Source organism: Erpetoichthys calabaricus, chromosome 11 (genome assembly GCF_900747795.2).
Source record: "Erpetoichthys calabaricus chromosome 11, fErpCal1.3, whole genome shotgun sequence".
NCBI classification, from domain to species: Eukaryota; Metazoa; Chordata; class Cladistia; order Polypteriformes; family Polypteridae; genus Erpetoichthys; species Erpetoichthys calabaricus.
The window spans coordinates 50,581,612-50,600,190 of NC_041404.2; positions in this window are offsets into that span (position 1 = coordinate 50,581,612).

The following is an 18,579-nucleotide window of genomic DNA, read 5'->3' on the forward strand; positions in this document are numbered from 1 at the left end:
CTTTATGCTACCTCCCCAGCACACCACCGCGTAGAAGAGGGCGCTCGCCACAACTGTCTGATAGAACATCTGCAGCATCTTATTGCAGATGTTGAAGGACGCCAGCCTTCTAATGAAGTATAGTCGGCTCTGTCCTCTCTTACACAGAGCATCAGTATTGGCAGTCCAGTCCAATTTATCACCCAGCTGCACTCCCAGGTATTTATAGGTCTGCACCCTCTGCACACAGTCGCCTCTGATGATCACGGGGTCCATGAGGGGTCTGGGCCTCCTAAAATCCACCACCAGCTCCTTGGTTTTGCTGGTGTTCAGGTGTAGGTGGTTTGAGTCGCACCATTTAACAAAGTCCTTGATGAGGTTTCTATACTCCTCCTCCTGCCCACTCCTGATGTAGCCCACAATAGCAGTGTCGTCAGCGAACTTTTGCACATGGCAGGACTCCGAGTTGTATTGAAAGTCCGATGTATGTAGGCTGAACAGGACCAGAGAAAGTACAGTCCCATGCGGTGCTCCTGTGCTGCTGACCACAATGTCAGACCTGCAGTTCCCGAGACGCACATACTGAGGTCTGTCTGTAAGATCCATGCCACCAGGTATGAATCTACTCCCATCTCTCTCAGCTTGTCCCTAAGGAGCAGAGGTTTTATGATGTTGAAGGCACTAGAGAAGTCCAGAAACATAATTCTTACTGCACCACTGCCTCTGTCCAAGTGGGAGAGGGATCGGTGTAGCATGTAGATGATGGCATCCTCCACTGTCACCTTCCCCTGGTATGCGAACTGCAGAGGGTCGAGGGTGTGTTGGACCTGTGGCCTCAGGTGCATGTTGTAGCATGCAAGTAGCATGAAGGGTTAAGCAAGCCAGGGTGTGTGAACAACAAGGGGACAGAATGTTCTAGGTGATGATTAAAAAAAGTGGCAGCTGTAGGACTTGACATTTGTCACATACACAGTTTCCATTAAAGGATAGGAGATGAACTTATGAAGTATTTAGAAAGACAAAGAATGTAGCAGAATGAGACTTTTATTTAGGTGTATTAGAGGTGTGTACGTTAATGAACCAATCACAGTAAATATAAGAAAACGTGTAAGCATTAACTCAGCACTGTTATGGAAATTCAATTGTTTATAAATAAGGAACTGCAAATTTACTCTGAGACCATTCAGTGGCATCTATGATCAGGGAACTGTCCCATGGCAGACAATTATGGCGAGGTGGTTCCCTCTTCATGTTGAGAAATTAAAGACACATGAACAAGCTTCCTCCTGCCTGGTTCTTTGGGCTGATTATAGGTTGATTATTATTTATTTAAATTGATGAAGAGGTTCTAGTTGAGGACAAAATTCCTTTCCTTAATATTGTTCCACTTTATTTCATCCACAACATACAGACAGACAGACAGACAGACAGACAGACAGACAGACAGACAGACAGACAGACAGACAGACAGACAGACAGACAGACAGACAGACGTGAAAGGCACAATAAGATAGATAGATAGATAGATAGATAGATAGATAGATAGATAGATAGATAGATAGATAGATAGATAGATAGATAGATGTGAAAGGCACTATACAGTATAATAGATCAATAGATAATAATAAAGGGTGGCACACAGACAAAATTATTATTACTAGTACTAGCATCAATAGATAGTAATAAAGGGTGGCATACAGACAGAATTTCTATTACTACTACTAGCATCAATAGATAGTAATAAAGGGTGGCACAGTGGTAGTGCTTCTGCCTTACAAGGATGAGACCGGGATTCATGTCCTGGGTTCTCCCTGTGTAGAGTTTACATGTTCTTCCCATATCTACACGTGGGTTTCCTCTGGCCGTTCCAGTTTCCTCCACACAGTCCATGCAGAACAGTTGAAATGACATTACTAAACTGGTCCTAGTATGTGTGTTTGTGTGTCCACCCTGTGATAGACTGGGGTCCCATCCAGGGATTGTTCTTTCCTTGCATTTACTGGGATAGGCTTCAGCTTCCCTGCAACCCTGCTCATAATAAGTGCATTTAGAAAATGGATGGATGAATGGATAATAAAAATAAATCAACAAACTCTTCACTGACTACAGGCTCAGCATGCTTAATTAGAATTAATTAAATCCTTCATTAGAATTTAAATGCTTATTTTGAATTTGAACTATCCCCTTTAGCACCTAGGATCAAGCTCTCATGTCACCCAGAATTTCACTTAGACCATATATGGATGAGCAGTGATAATAGTAATTATGATAATAATCCCTGAAGAGGTTACTCTCCCTTTTGGAGAGAGTCTTTACTTTGTGTCCATTATTGCTAAGGTGAGCATCAGGTCCTCCATGACCCTGAAAATTAATTCAGTCAGAATATAAAATACATCACTGGAAGATAATGATTTAAAGAAGAAGAGCAGGTGGCATGGTGGGCAGCAGTACTGCCTCACAGATCCAGCATCTTGCGTTTGAATCCTGCACCCATTCCTGGTCGGTGGGGACTTTCTCCCCATGTCTGCATGGTGTGTCCTATCACATCTCCAAGCGCCTTTGTGTTATCTTAACTGGTGACTCCAGATCGGCCCTGTAGGAGTGCGACTGAGTGTGTGTGTGCGTGAGTGGGCCTTGGGATGGGCTGACGTCTTCCACCCAGTGCAGGTCTCTGGTGGCCTTCAGTGGCCTTATGTGGGTTTGAGAACATATGTATGAATAATAACAACAATAATAATATCCTGCAAACAGATGTTTTTGTCAAGTCATGCATAGACCGTGTCCAACTCATTTATCACCCCGAATTGGATGCACATAGTATTGTTGTAATAATAATAAGGCACTATGCCAACAGCTGGGTGTTCCGATGACAAACAAGTGATACGAGCATATACCAGAAGTGGTCGTTGATATCACAGACTGTGTCATCGTCATTTTGTACAAGACCATTCACAGAGACTGTACCATCACCGCCAACAGGCTGAACATCGTGTTCCATGACAAGAAGAGTAAGTCATACGTCTTCATCGATGTGATGATCATCAAGTATAAAGACCTAGAGGCTGAACTCAGGCACATGTGGAACATGTTGACAAGAGTGACTCCAGTAGTACAGTAGTCGTAAGCACACTGGCAACCATCAAGGCTGGGTTCCAAGAGTAGCTAGACAATCTCCAGTGATCGATGTGATGATCATCAAGTATAAAGACCTAGAGACTGAACTTAGGCACATGTGGAACATGTTGACAAGAGTGACTCCAGTAGTCCAGTAGTCGTAGGCACACTGGCAACCATCAAGGCTGGGTTCTAAGAGTAGCTAGACAATCTCCAGTGTAGATAGTCAGCGAGAAAAAAGATCCAGAAGATCGTACTCCTCATCATGGCCAACATTCTTCAAGGAGTCCTCAGCTGAACAACAAGCTGAGTTCAAAGCTCAGAGTTCAAAGGTTTGGCTGACCTCTAGTGAAGGCACAAGCATATGTTAGTGTGCTGAGAGGTGTGTGGTCATAATAATAATAATATGAAGAAGAAGAAGAATATGAAGAGGAATACAAAGAAGAAGAAGAAGACAAATTCAAAAAGGAAGAAGAAGAAGCAACTTAACTGAAAATGCAACCTATCAACAGCCTAGCAGTGCCAGTACAGCTTTAGGATCATCAACCGGGAAAGAGCAGAAGATCCAGAACAAGGACACCAGAAAGCTACTAACTAAGTATGGTCTGCTGCACCTAAAAGCTGATGCAGACTGGATATAAATTCCCAGAAAACGTGGTGGACTCATTGAGCTGGAGAGTGCATACAATTAGCATGACTGTCGGTCTTAGTGAATACACCAAGTTTGGAACTAACAAATATACCGGATTCATAATGGGACACAAAACACAGAAGAGGAAGTACTCTTTTATCGAAGTTGGTGAAGAAATCAAAACGTTGATAACTTCAAGCCTAATACTTGTCCCCAGACCATAGCATCAAGTCTCGAGGCCATCAAGAACTGGATGAAAGTACATCGTAAAGTAAAGTAGAGCTAGCAACGTTCTTTCGGTTTAAGGGTGAATCACATACCCGAGGACTTCAGTGGAAATTAAGGGGAAGTGGATTTAGGACTGAACCCAGGAAGCACCTCTTTACACAAAGAGTTGTGGGAATCTGAAATTAACTGCCATCACGTGGAATTGAAGCATAAACCATGACAACCCTGAAGCAGTTATTGGGATAGCTAGCTATTAATTAAACAAACAGGCTTAATGGACTGAATGGTCTCCTTTCATTTGTCAAATTTCTTATGTTCTTATGAAAGCTTCGCTTATTTAAAGCCTCACATGAAGACCACTCCACGGTCAGTTCTACAGACAGACATTAAACAAGTATTTTGACAAGAAACTGACCCTTGGATGGTTGTGAGGCTCTGGGCTGAAGAGCCAGACCAGAGAGTCTCCTCATGACAGCTCAGGATCAGGCACCTAACACATGCTATCATCTGAGGAATATTCTCAAGATGGGCACTGATAGCAAGTGCAGGATATGCCAGCAACAAGAAGAGCACATCAGTCATCTTGTTACCAGATATTCAGTGCTAGTGCCAGAAGAATACATCCGTTAACAAAATCAGATCCATAAGGTTGGCCTTCTAGTTAATGATTATTGGTGTGATCAACAGCCTGAAAAGACTCCCAAGATGGAGGTCATCATACAATATGTTTGTGAACACTGATCATGCCATTGGAACCAACCGACCGGGCATTGATTTTGTCCATAACGGAAGCAAGAGGTGATGATGTCTACTTGTTGACACAGCCAGTCCAGATGATGCAAAAGTCTCTGTCAAAGAGGTTAAAAACCCTAGCAAATACAAAGACCTTGAGAACTGAGATTTTGTGCATGTGGGACACAAAGTCTTGTTTCATTCTGGTCATAGTCAGGGCACATGGAATTGTTTCTCTAGTTCTTCAAAATATCTTGAAAAGCTGCCAGGTAGAGCTGATGCCAGCCAGGTGCAGAAGATCATCCTCCTTGGAACTGTCGGCATACTCTCTGTAAAGTCCTGACCATTGAGCAATAAGACCTTAAGGAACTTGGTGGGTTCCCACTAACATACAACCATCAGAAACTGAGAAAAATAATTATGACAATGTTAGGTATGCTTAGGGCGGCACGGTGGTGCAGTGGGTAGCGTTGCAGCCTCGCAATTGGGAGACCTGGGGACCTGGGTTCGCTTCCCGGGTCCTCCCTGCGTGGAGTTTGCATGTTCTCCCCGTGTCTGCGTGGGTTTCCTCCGGGCGCTCCGGTTTCCTCCCACAGTCCAAAGACATGCTGGTTAGGTGGATTGGCGATTCTAAATTGGCCCTAGTGTGTGCTTGGTGTGTGGGTGTGTTTGTGTGTGTCCTGCGGTGGGTTGGCACCCTGCCCGGGATTGGTTCCTGCCTTGTGCCCTGTGTTGGCTGGGATTGGCTCCAGCAGATCCCCGTGACCCTGTGTTCGGATTCAGCGGGTTGGAAAATGGATGGATGGATGGATAGGTATGCTTATGTAATTTATTGTTGTTTTTTGACTCATGATGTGGTTTATTTATACATATTTTCTGTTTTGCTTATAACTGTTCACTGTCCCTTTAACTGTTCCAACATTCCATGTCTTTTGTGAGTGAAGCCCCAAGGTGCGGGCCCTCTCCCTCCCTCTGGCTTTTCAAGTGAGCTACACTGGGAAACATTTGTCCTGTGGGAGTTTCTGTAAGTACTGCCTCTAATTTTTTTTTTGATATTTCGATTATCTATATTACTAAACGAAGGTTGTATATATGCACAGATGCCAGATGCACCGAAAGCGCACGTGCACTGTGCCCCAGCGTCCCAGCGCCCCAGGGTCAAACCCAGCGGCTTCCCAGATTCAGTAGGTGGCGCCCAAACAACACAACACGACCTGTAAACTAAACTCGAGGTAAAGCATGCACGCCAGGTTGTATATATGCACAGATGCCAGAGGCCACAAGCAAGCCGTACACACTACCACCGCCGCCCGAATGCGACCGCCCACACCACCGCATACACACTGGCGTAGCTAGGGGTGGGCGGAGGGGGCGGTCCGCCCCGGGTGGCACATTTTTGGGGGCGGCATTATTGGCCAAAAGGCTCAGAACACTTCACGTGTAAGCAGCAGTGTTCGGGAAGAATATCACTCATGAATGAAAAAAGTCAAATTCTCTGATTTTCATCCACAAATGCTTCAAAAATCATTTTCAGGCGGTCCTTCTGTGACGGCATCAGACACAGCAGTTGATATTTATGAGGCAATAACAAAAATAAACAGAAACATTACACCGATAATAATTTCAAGGAAGATAAACAACTAATTCACAATGCATAATTTAGTTTCGTTAACAATCCGAAAGCGTTCTTGCTCATCCCCACCTATCGCTTGTACACTACACCAGTTCTGGTTTTCACAGCGTAATTATATTAAACTAATAATCAGAACATGGCTTATCAGTGTGTCTAAACTATATTCTTGTCCAGTCGATGCTTATAAATAATTATATGTGAAAAAATATTGCTGTTTCTCTATATACAAATAAATATATGCAAAATGAATCTTTATTTTTCTCCATACGTCATTTTAATTTTCTATTTAAATAGGTTAACATATTCAGATATGTTGGAGGGTGGCAAATTGAAACCCCGCCCCGCCCCGAGTGGCGCGAACTCGAGCGACACCACTGCATATACCACCTTCGTTTAGTAATGTACCCCTCCAAGCCCGGATCCGTCGCCATCGTCACTTCAGCACGTGAATCCGCCGCCGTCAGCAAACGACTTCTAGCTAACAACACAACCATAGAAAAATAAAAACGAGACCGCATGGATAAAAACAACGAACGAAACGATCTGAAACACCAGAACCAGATGAGTCACGGCTCCAAAAAGAAACCGCTTTAGTACAAATATGTTTATTTAATTAAATGAAATCTTTCCCAGGACGCACCCACCCTCCATGATCTTTCTTCCGTCCAAATATCGGAGGGAACAGAAAGTGATTGACATTCTTGTATTTGCGATTCTTTTGAGAATCGCGGGTTTGCCTGGTTTTTCACTGTTTGAAGGTTTCTGATTACTCCACTGTATTTTGTACTTTGCTCAGTATTACATTGTAAGCAACTCCCTTTTTGTTTTTTTTGCTCTGTTCGGCTTTGCGCTTTATTTCCTATTTTTTCTGTCATAAATAAAGATCCTTTGTTGCACATTTTATACCGAGACAGGGGGTTGGTGGTTATCCTCCTCCTTTTAGGGCTTTCACTTTATTAGGAGATATTTCTAGTTATTCTGTCAGCTCCCCATTTCGGGGCCTGCTCGGGCCTAAGTCAGTAGGTAAGCATTATGGGGGAAAAGCTTGGCTAATGTTTTGGAGGTTTCACCTTCTTCTGCCTAGGGAAAAAAAACTCCTTTTCATACCAAGAGATAGCAGCAATTGGATTCCAATTCAGAATGAGCTCCTGCTTTGTGTCAATTATTCATCCGGTGAACTCCAGATCCCATGTGACTTGGTAACTATGGAAAACTGATAGAGTATCAAGTATAACCATAATGATGATACTCTTGAAACAGACTGCTGCTCGGTCTGAAATGGGATCTTGCTTTGCTAATATCAGTTTCGTTCAACCACAAATGAGGTAAAGAAGGAAAATGAACTGTAACAATAGCACCAGCAGTGTAATCACAACAGAGTACCTCTGTTTCAGTGCTTGTACATTTAAAATACTTTGGTCTTCATGCATTCTCGAATTTGTATTTATTTTGAATAAAATCAGCCACAAAATATTACATTAAAGATGATAATAATAATATTGGTGCTATACAAGACCAGTGGTCTGTCCAAGACCTGTTGTAATTTGGGGTAAAACTAGCATGGAAAATAAATGAACGGGGGCTTTTCATATCACTTATTGTTTGTGTGATGCTTTCAAAAAATATTCAGACCGCTTCACTTTTTACACACTTTCTTATGTTGTGTCCTTAAACTAAAAACATGTAAATTAATTTTCCCCTCATCAAGCAACACCTAATAACCCAGAATGTCAAAGTGAAAACAGGTGTCACACGTGCGATTAGGAGACAACTATCCAACCATCCAGCCATTATCCAACCCGCTATATCCTAACTACAGGGTCATGGGGGTCTGCTGGAGCCAATCCCAGCCAACACAGGGCACAAGGAAGGAAACAAACCTCGGGCAGGGGGCCAGCCCACCGCAGGGAGCGCACACACACGCACACACCCATACACCAAGCACACACACACCAGGGACAATTTAGAATCGCCAATGCACCTAACCTGCATATCTTTGGACTGTAGGAGGAAACCGGAGTACCCGGAGGAAACCCAGACAGACACGGGGAGAACATTCAAACTTCACGCAGGGAAGCGAACCTGGGTCTCCTAACTGGCACCTTTCACTGCGCCACCATACCGCCCGCATACAAACTTAAAAGGTTTAAATAAAACAGAAATATATACCTTTATTTTTACTTCCTTAACTTGTGGAGGGTGTATCTTGTAGCAAAGCCCTAACTTTTTTCATGAAAGCCCCTTTTAGTCAATAAGCCTTAAAAACAGGTGTAAAGCTAAACTTGCAGCACCGCTATTCAATTATTCAAATAATTCAATGAGACGAAACCGGAGCACCCGGCAGAAACCCACGCAGACACGGGGAGAACATGCAAACTCCACGCAGGCAGGACCCGGGAAGTGAACCTGGGTCTCCTAACTGCGAGGCAGCAGCGCTACCCACTGCACCACCGTGCCGACCTAGGAGACAACTAAAGGGCCTGAAAAATAGTAATTCCATACCTGACCAAGAGGCGGCGAGGTGCACTTATTGTCTCTCTCAATTGTCTCTCTCAATCCCTTACAGACCATTTTTGGGAAACCCCACCTGGTTCCTGCACTGCCGATGATGTCACTTCCGGTTTCAGTGATGCTGATGATGGAAGGTTCTCCTCTCTCCACAGGGGACCTCTGGAGCTTCTGACAGAGTGACCATCGGGTTCTTGGTCACCTCCCTGACTAAGGCCCTTCTCCCCCGATCGCTCAGTTTAGATGGCCGGCCAGCTCTAGGAAGTCCTGGTGGTTTCGAACTTCTTCCACTTACGGATGATGGAGACCACTGTGCTCATTGGGACCTTCAAAGCAACAGAAATTTTTCTGTAACCCTTCCCCAGATTTGTGCCTCAAGACAATCCTGTCTCGGAGGTCTACAGACAATTCCTTTGACTTCATGCTTGGTTTGTGCTCTGACATGAACTGTCAACTGTGGGACCTTATATAGAGAGGTGTGTGCCTTTCCAAATCAGGTCCAGTCAACTGAATTTACCACAGGTGGACTCCAATTAAGCTGCAAGAAACATCTCAAGGAGGGGTGGCATGTGGCGCAGTGGGTAGTGCTGCTGCCTCGCAGTTGGGAGATTTGGGGACATGGGTTGGCTTCCCGGGTCCTCCCTGTGTGGAGTTTGCATGTTCTCCCCGTGTCTGCGTGGGTTTCCTCCGGGCGCTCCAGTTTCCTCCCACAGTCCAAAGACATGCATGTTTGGTGGATTGGCGATTCTAAATTGGCCCTAGTGTGTGTTTGTGTGTGTCCTGCAGTGGGTTGGCACCCTGCTCGGGATTGGTTCCTGCCTTGTGCCCTGTGTTGGCTGGGATTGGCTCCAGCAGTTCCCCGTGACCCTGTGTTCGGATTCAGCGGGTTGGAACATGGATGGACATCTCAAGGATGATCAGGTGAAACACGATACACCTGAGCTCAATTTGGAGCTTCATGGCAATGTGAACACTTATGCACATGTGCTTTCTCAATTTTTTTATTTTTAATAAATTTGCAAAAACCTCAAGTAAACTTTTTTTCACATTGTCATTATGGGGTGTTGTGTGCAGAATTCTGAGGAAAAAAATGAATTTAATCCATTTTGGAATAAGGCTGTTACATAACAAAATGTGGAAAAAGTGATGCGCTGGGAATACTTTCCGGAGACACTGTATATTAGTAAACCTACAAAATAATGTGCAGTTAAAGTCTCAACAGCATTCTCAGCATTTCTGGAGCTTAGAAGAGCCAGATAACTATAAGAATTTTCACCAAGCAGCTCTGAAAATGTCTGCTTTGTTTGGGTCTCCATACCTCTGTGAGTCTGATGTGAATGCCATGAAATCAGAAGTTCAGAACAAGACTGACAGACGGACATTGAAATGACTCCATAAGAGTGAACCTCAGTGGCTCCACTCCACCATCCACCTCCCTCTCTTGTTGACTCCATGCAGTGCCAGTCATCTGACTCACTGAAAAACACATCACACATGCAACTGGACCTGTGAATAAAGTGACACAGTGACATGTGACAAAATGACAAAGGAATAAGTCATATCTGTGTATGTGGAATTGCATTGTTCTGTTCTGACAGCATTCATGTTTTAATTCAATAGTGTGAGATTCTCTAGAAAATGCATACAGACACACAAAATGCACTCGCAGGTGAACTAAATATTTTTTTGTGATGTTTTAATGCAAAATGTGAGTTGTGGACACCGACATTTTGTAAATGTATAGGCAAATCAAGCATATTCAGTTTGTTTGGGTTGAAATAAGCTATGAGAATAAATGTTAGAAAACAGGAGTAGCTCTCGGCCATTTTCATTTTGTGAAAGTAGCTCTCAGGGGAAAAAGGTTGGAGACCCCTGGGTTAACCTGTGAAAAAACTTTCTGTTTTAGCTGTGCATTCAACATTTCTTGTCTTACATTTCCTATGTCATTCTACATTTATACAGATCATTGTAGATACAGAACACCTATGAAATGTATGTAACAACAACAACAACAACATTTATTTATATAGCACATTTTCATACAAAAAGTAGCTCAAAGTGCTTTACATAATGAAGAAAAGAAGAATAAAAGACATAAGAAATTAAAATAAGACAACCTTAGTTAACATAAAAAGGAGTAAGGTCCGATGGCCAGGGTGGACAGAAAAAACAAAAAAAAACTCCAGAAGGCTGGAGAAAAAAATAAAATCTGTAGGGGTTCCAGGCCACGAGACCACCCAGTCCCCTTTGGGCATTCTACCTAACATAAATGAAATAGTCCTCTTTGTAGTTAGGGTTCTCACGGAGTCACTTGATGCTGATGGTCTTACAGACTTCTGGCTTTTAATCCATCCATCATTGTTGGAACATCATGGTGCTTTGGGTAAATGGTGGTGGCACAAGCCACCACCAATAGGACACCGGAAAAGGAAACAGAAGAGAGAGTAGGGGTTAGTACAGATTTTGAATGAATAGTTATAATGAATTAGATATACAGAGTGTCAGGATTAAATTACAGTGAAGTTATGAGAAGGCCATGTTAAAGTAATGTGTTTTCAGTAGTTTTTTAAAGTGCTCCACTGTATTAGCCTGGCGAATTCCTACTGGCAGGCTATTCCAGATTTTAGGTGCATAACAGCAGAAGGCCGCCCGCCTCACCACTTCTTTTAAGTTTTGCTCTTGGAATTCTAAGGAGACACTCAGTTGAGGATCTGAGGTTGCGATTTGGAATATAAGGTGTCAGACATTCCGATATATAAGACGGGGCGAGATGATTTAAAGCTTTATAAACCATAAGCAGAATTTTAAAGTCAATTCTGAATGACACAGGTAACCAGTGTAGTGACATCAAAACTGGAGAAATGTGTTCGGATTTTCTTTTCCTGGTAAGGATTCTAGCAGCTGCATTCTGCACTAACTGCAAACGATTGATGTCTTTTTTGGGTAGTCCTGAGAGGAGTGCATTACAGTAATCTAGCCGACTAAAGACAAACGCATGAACTAATTTCTCTGCATCTTTCGATGATATAAGAGGTCTAACTTTTGCTATGTTCCTTAGGTGAAAAAATGCTGTCCTAGTGATCTTATTAATATGCGATTTAAAATTCAGATTACAATCAACGGTTACCCCTAAGCTTTTTACCTCCGATTTGACTTTTAATCCTAATGCATCCAGTTTATTTCTAATAGCCTCATTGTATCCATTATTGCCAATCACTAAGATTTCGGTTTTTTCTTTATTTAATTTGAGAAAGTTACTATTCATCCATTCTGAGATACAGGTTAGACATTGTGTTAGCGAATCAAGAGATTTGGGGTCATCAGGTGCTATTGATAAATACAGCTGTGTGTCATCAGCATAGCTGTGGTAGCTCACGTTATGTCCCGAGATAATCTGACCTAATGGAAGCATGTAGATTGAGAAGAGCAGCGGACCCAGGATAGAGCCTTGTGGAACACCATATAGAATATCATGTGTCTTTGAGTTATAATTACCACAACTAACAAAGAATTTTCTCCCTGCCAGGTAGGATTCAAACCAGTTTAAGACACTGCCAGAGAGGCCGACCCATTGACTAAGGCGATTCTTAAGAATATTATGATCAATGGTGTCAAATGCGGCACTCAAATCTAAGAGGATGAGAACAGATAAATGGCCTCTGTCTGCATTTACCCGCACGTCATTTACTACTTTAACGAGTGCAGTTTCTGTGCTGTGATTTGTTCTAAAACCTGACTGAAATTTATCAAGAATAGCATGTTTATTGAGGTGCTCATTTAACTGCATAATGACTGCCTTCTCTAGAATTTTACTTAAGAAAGGCAGGTTAGAGATGGGTCTATAATTTTCAAGAGCAGAGGGGTCGAGATTATTTTTCTTAAGTAGGGGTTTAACTACCGCAGTCTTAAGACAGTCTGGGAAGACCCCCGTATCTAATGACGAATTTACTATGTCAAGAACATTATCAATAAGCACACCCGATACTTCTTTGAAAAAATTTGTTGGTATTGGGTCAAGGGCACAGGTGGATGGTTTCATTTGAGAAATTATTTTATGTAAATCAGGTAAATCTATCCTAGTGAAAGACTCTAATTTATTTATTATGGAGTACTGGGGTTTCGGGGGATCCTTAGTGTTGGGGAGATATACTATGTTATTTCTAATATCATTAATTTTTTGATTGAAAAATACAGCGATAGCCTCACAGGTTTTACTGGAAGTACTTAGGAGGCATTCCTTTGAGTTACCTGGGTTTAACAGATGATCAATTGTCGAAAATAAGACTCTGGGATTACTAGCATTGTTATTTATAATCTTAGAGAAATAGCAGCGCCTCTCAAGACGGACTGTGTTATTGTATTCTGTTATTTTAACTTTTAATATCTCATAGTCAATAGTTAGTTTAGTCTTCCTCCATTTACGCTCAGCTCTACGGCATGTTCTCTTTAAATCAGACACTCTTTGGGTCTTCCAAGGTATAACAATGCTAGAAGATTTTTTAACTGTCTTTTCAGGTGCAACTATGTCAACAGCAGCCCTCACTTTAGTATTAAATCTTTCCACCTTACTATTTACATTCTCCTCGCTATTATAGTTGGCACTATAAATGGACTGATTGGTTAGAATGTTTGTAAGTTTTAAAGTTGCTGATGAGTCAAAGAAGCGTTTTTTAACAATATGCTTCTCATGAGTGTTTTCTATCATTATTTCTATATTAAAAAGTAGAAGAAAATGGTCTGAAAGACCCGTATCAATGACCTGCTTTATATCAACTTTTAGTCCTTTAGTAATTACTAAGTCTAACGTATGACCTGCTTTATGTGTAGGCTGATTAACGAGCTGTCTCAAATCAAAAGAGTCCAGGAGGTTCATAAATTCTTTTACTTTTTGGTCACATTGATTATCTACATGAAAATTAAAGTCGCCGACTATTAAGAGTGCATCATAGTTCGTAAAATTATGAAAATGTATTTCATGTACCTACAGTATATAATTCCTTACAACTCATTGCGAGACAAACACTTCAGCAGAGACTTCAGCTGTGAGAATTGAAGTTGCCTCAAGCCTTCATCTGGCAGAATGAGGGTATCGAAGGGTGCAGGCTGCATGGTGTTAATTGATGCATTTCAGAACAAAAATGGGCAATTGGCACAGTGATAAGGAGGTACACACTTCCTGGCGCATGTCAGGAAAATTTTAAGGAGGTCAGGGAATCTTGTGTTAAACATTGCTACTTCTGGATGAGAAAAATAATCCATCCATTTTCCAACCCGCTGAATCCAAACACAGGGTCACGGGGGTCTGCTGGAGCCAATATCAGCCAACACAGGGCACAAGGCAGGAACCAATCCCGGGCAGGGTGCCAACCCACCGCAGAGAATAATAATAATACATTTCATTTATTTGCAAGTGCCTTTCTAAACACTCAAGGACACCGAACAACAGACAAAACACAGATTATAAACAAAACTAAAATATAAAAATTTAAAACCAGACAGAGCAATTGTAATCAAAGAGAAAAAGCAGTCTTAAACAAATGAGTTTTAAGTTTAGATTTGAAAAGTGAAAATGATTCAATATTTCTAAGCTCAGATGGTAGTGAGTGCCAGAGCTGGGGAGCAGAGCAACTGAATGTAGTGGTAAGATGGACGAAGGGGACAGTCGAGTGGACGGAGGAAGAGGATCTAAGGCACGGGTGTCGAACTTCGGGCTTGGTGGGCCGCAGTGGCTGGAGGTTTTCATTATAACTCTTTTCTTAATCAGTGACCAGTTTTCACTGCTAATTAACTTGTTTCCTTCATTTTAATAGCCCTGTTTTTAAGGATTCAGTCCTCTGAATTGATTGACTTCTTCATTAAATGGCAGCCAAACAGAAATGAGATGTGAAACGAGTCCAAAGACATGCAGGTTAGGTGCATTGGTGATCCTCAATTGTCCCTAGTGTGTGCTTGGTGTGTGTGTGTGCGTGTGTGTGTGTGTGTGTGTGTGTGTGTGTGACTGTGCCCTGTGGTGCCCTTACTGATCAACACAAGAATTATAAATACCAATGCATTCAACACTTTCTTAGTTCAGTCTGAAACCCACTTCAGGCACTGTGCTGTTCTCCAGTGGTACTTTGGCATAAAGAAATTTTTGAATCATCCAGAGCTTCGACTATTTACTATATTTAATAAAGAGAAAATCCCTGACAACCTTTGTTTTGTTTGTTCACAAACACTTGAGATACATGTGTCAGCTCAAAAAAAGAGCAAAATCAATAATTAAAAGTGTTCCAAAATCTAGCTATAGCTCACTTATTTTCGTTAAGAGACCACATGGATGACCTGCTATACCCAATATGCACACATACACGGTAGCTTTCCACGTATTATTTTGTACAAGGCCGCTGTTGTGTTACGTCCAATGCATTTCAATGATGCTCACATGTCTAAGACAACTGAGAAAAACAGAATGCTCCATATGTTCTTCAGATTTTAACGCAACGAAGCTAATTAACAAAATATCTTTTTTGGCATCTCATAGCTATGGCCCTCTTTATGAGTTATCACTATTTTATATCACTTTACTTTTAACTGAGGTTCCGATTTCCCATTCATTCCTGTGGACGACAGGAGTGCTTTCTGACAAGCCATCATTAAGCCCACTTAAGTTCAATGGCAGGATGATTCTACCGTCGTATTCAGTAGGGAGACATAACTGATACTGGCGAATGGTGAGGAATCTTTATTGCATAGTAAGCTAATTTAAAAGGCATTGCGGGGCATTTTAAAAAGACAATCCTGCCGTGTAGCATGAATCTGGAAAAAATGTTCACGCTGTTATCTTTTTATTTATTAGATTATCTGTATTTTTATATGTATCTTATTAAAAATTCAAAGACTGCAATGGAGACTGTACCTTAAAAAGATTCATATCTTCCCATAACGTGCCTGTAGTGCATTAATAATTGAAAGTGAACAAGCTTTTTACACGTTTTAGTTGGCAAAGAATAAACATAAGACTAAACTAGTCAAACATGCACAACGCATATCAGGCACTTCACGTGTTTTACACCACTTTGAAGCAAGTCAGGTGTTAGTGGATGAGTAACTGAGAACAGAGTTTAGCACAGACATACAGTGCATCCGGAAAGTATTCCCAGCGCATCACTTTTTCCACATTTTGTTATGTTACAGCCTTATTCCAAAATGGATTCAATTCATTTTTTTCCTCAGAATTCTACACACAACACCCCATAATGACAACGTGAAAAAAGTTTACTTGAGGTTTTTGCAAATTTATTAAAAATATAAAAATTGAGAAAGCACATGTACATAAGTATTCACAGACTTTGCCATGAAGTTCAAAATTGAGCTCAGGTGCATCCTGTTTCCCCTGATCATCCTTGAGATGTTTCTGCAGCTTCATTGGAGTCCACCTGTGGTAAATTCAGTTGACTGGACATGATTTGGAAAGGCACACACCTGTCTATAGAAGGTCCCACAGTTGACAGTTCATGTCAGAGCACAAACCAAGCATGAAGTCAAAGGAATTGTCTGTAGACCTCCGAGACAGGATTGTCTCAAGGCACAAATCTGGGGAAGGTTATAGAAAAATTTCTGCTGCTTTGAAGGTCCCAATGAGCACAGTGGCCTCGATCATCCATAAGTGGAAGAAGTTCAAAACCACCAGGACTCTTCCTAGAGCTGGCCGGCCATCTAAACTGAGCGATCGGGGGAGAAGGGCCTAAGTCAGGGAGGTGACCAAGAACCTGATGGTCACTCTGTCAGAGCTCCAGAGGTCCTCTGTGGAGAGAGGAGAACCTTCCAGAAGGACGGCCATCTCTGCAGCAATCCACCAATCAGGCCTGTATGGTAGAGTGGCCAGACGGAAGCCACTCCTTAGTAAAAGGCACATGGCAGGCCGCCTGGAGTTTGCCAAAAGACACCTGAAGGACTCTCAGACCATGAGAAAGAAAATTCTCTGGTCTGATGAGACAAAGATTGAACTCTTTGGTGTGAATGCCAGGCGTCACGTTTGGAGGAAACCAGGCACCACTCATCACCAGGCCAATACCATGCCTACAGTGAAGGATGGTGGTGGCAGCATCATGCTGTGGGGATGTTTTTCAGCGTCAGGGCCTGGGAGACTAGTCAGGATAAAGGGAAAGATGACTGCAGCAATGTACAGAGACATCCTGGATGAAAACCTGCTCCAGAGCGCTCTTGACCTCAGACTGGGGCGACGGTTCATCTTTCAGCAGGACAACGACCCTAAGCACACAGCCAAGATACCAAAGGAGTGGCTTCAGGACAACTCTGTGAATGTCCTTGAGTGGCCCAGCCAGAGCCCAGACTTGAATCTGATTGAACCACTCCTTAGTAAAAGGCACATGGCAGCCCGCCTGGAGTTTGCCAAAAGGCACCTGAAGGACTCTCAGACCATGAGAAAGAAAATTCTCTGGTCTGATGAATCAAAGATTGAACTCTTTGGTGTGTATGCCAGGTGTCACGTTTGGAGGAAACCAGGCACCGCTCATCACCAATATAATATAATATAATATAATATAATATAATATAATATAATATAATATAATATAATATAATATAATATAATATAATATAATATAATATAGGGTGGCACGGTGGTGCAGTGGGCGGCACGGTGGCGCAGTGGGTAGCGCTGCTGCCTCGCAGTTGGGAGATCTGGGGACCTGGGTTCGATTCCCGGGTCCTCCCTGCGTGGAGTTTGCATGTTCTCCCCGTGTCTGCGTGGGTTTCCTCCGGGCGCTCCGGTTTCCTCCCACAGTCCAAAGACATGCAGGTTAGGTGGATTGGCGTTTCTAAGTTGGCCCTAGTGTGTGCTTGGTGTGTGGGTGTGTTTGTGTGTGTCCTGCGGTGGGTTGGCACCCTGCCCAGGATTGTTTCCTGCCTTGTGCCCTGTGTTGGCTGGGATTGGCTCCAGCAGACCCCCGTGACCCTGTGTTCGGATTCAGCGGGTTGGAAAATGGATGGATGGATGGACGGTGGTGCAGTAGTAGCGCTGTTGACTTGCAGTTAGGAGACCTGAATTCGCTTCCCGGGTCCTCCCTGCGTGGAGTTTGCATGTTCTCCCCGTGTCTGCGTGGATTTCCTCCGGGCGCTCCGGTTTCCTCCCACAGTCCAAAGACATGCTGGTTAGGTGGATTGGCGATTCTAAATTGGCCCTAGTGTGTGCTTGGTGTGTGGGTGTGTTTGTGTGTGTCCTGCGGTGGGTTGGCACCCTGCCCGGGATTGTTTCCTGCCTTGTGCCCTGTGTTGGCTGGGATTGGCTCCAGCAGACCCCCGTGACCCTGTGTTCGGATTCAGCGGGTTGGAAAATGGATGGATGGATGGATAATATAATATAATATAATATAATATAATATAATATAATATAATATAATATAATATAATATAATATAATATAATATAATATAATATATGGTGGCACGGTGGTGCAGTAGTAGCGCTGTTGACTTGCAGTTAGGAGACCTGAATTCGCTTCCCGGGTCCTCCCTGCGTGGAGCTTGCATGTTCTCCCCGTTTCTATGTGGGTTTCCTCCGGGCGCTCCGGTTTCCTCCCACAGTCCAAAGACATGCAGGTTAGGTGGATTGGCGATTCTAAATTGTCCCAAGTGTGTGCTTGGTGTGTTTGTGCGTGTGCCCTGCAGTGGGCTGGCGCCCTGGCCGGGGTTTGTTTCCTGCCTTGCGTCCTGTGTTGGCTGGGATTGGCTCCAGCAGATCCCTGTGACCC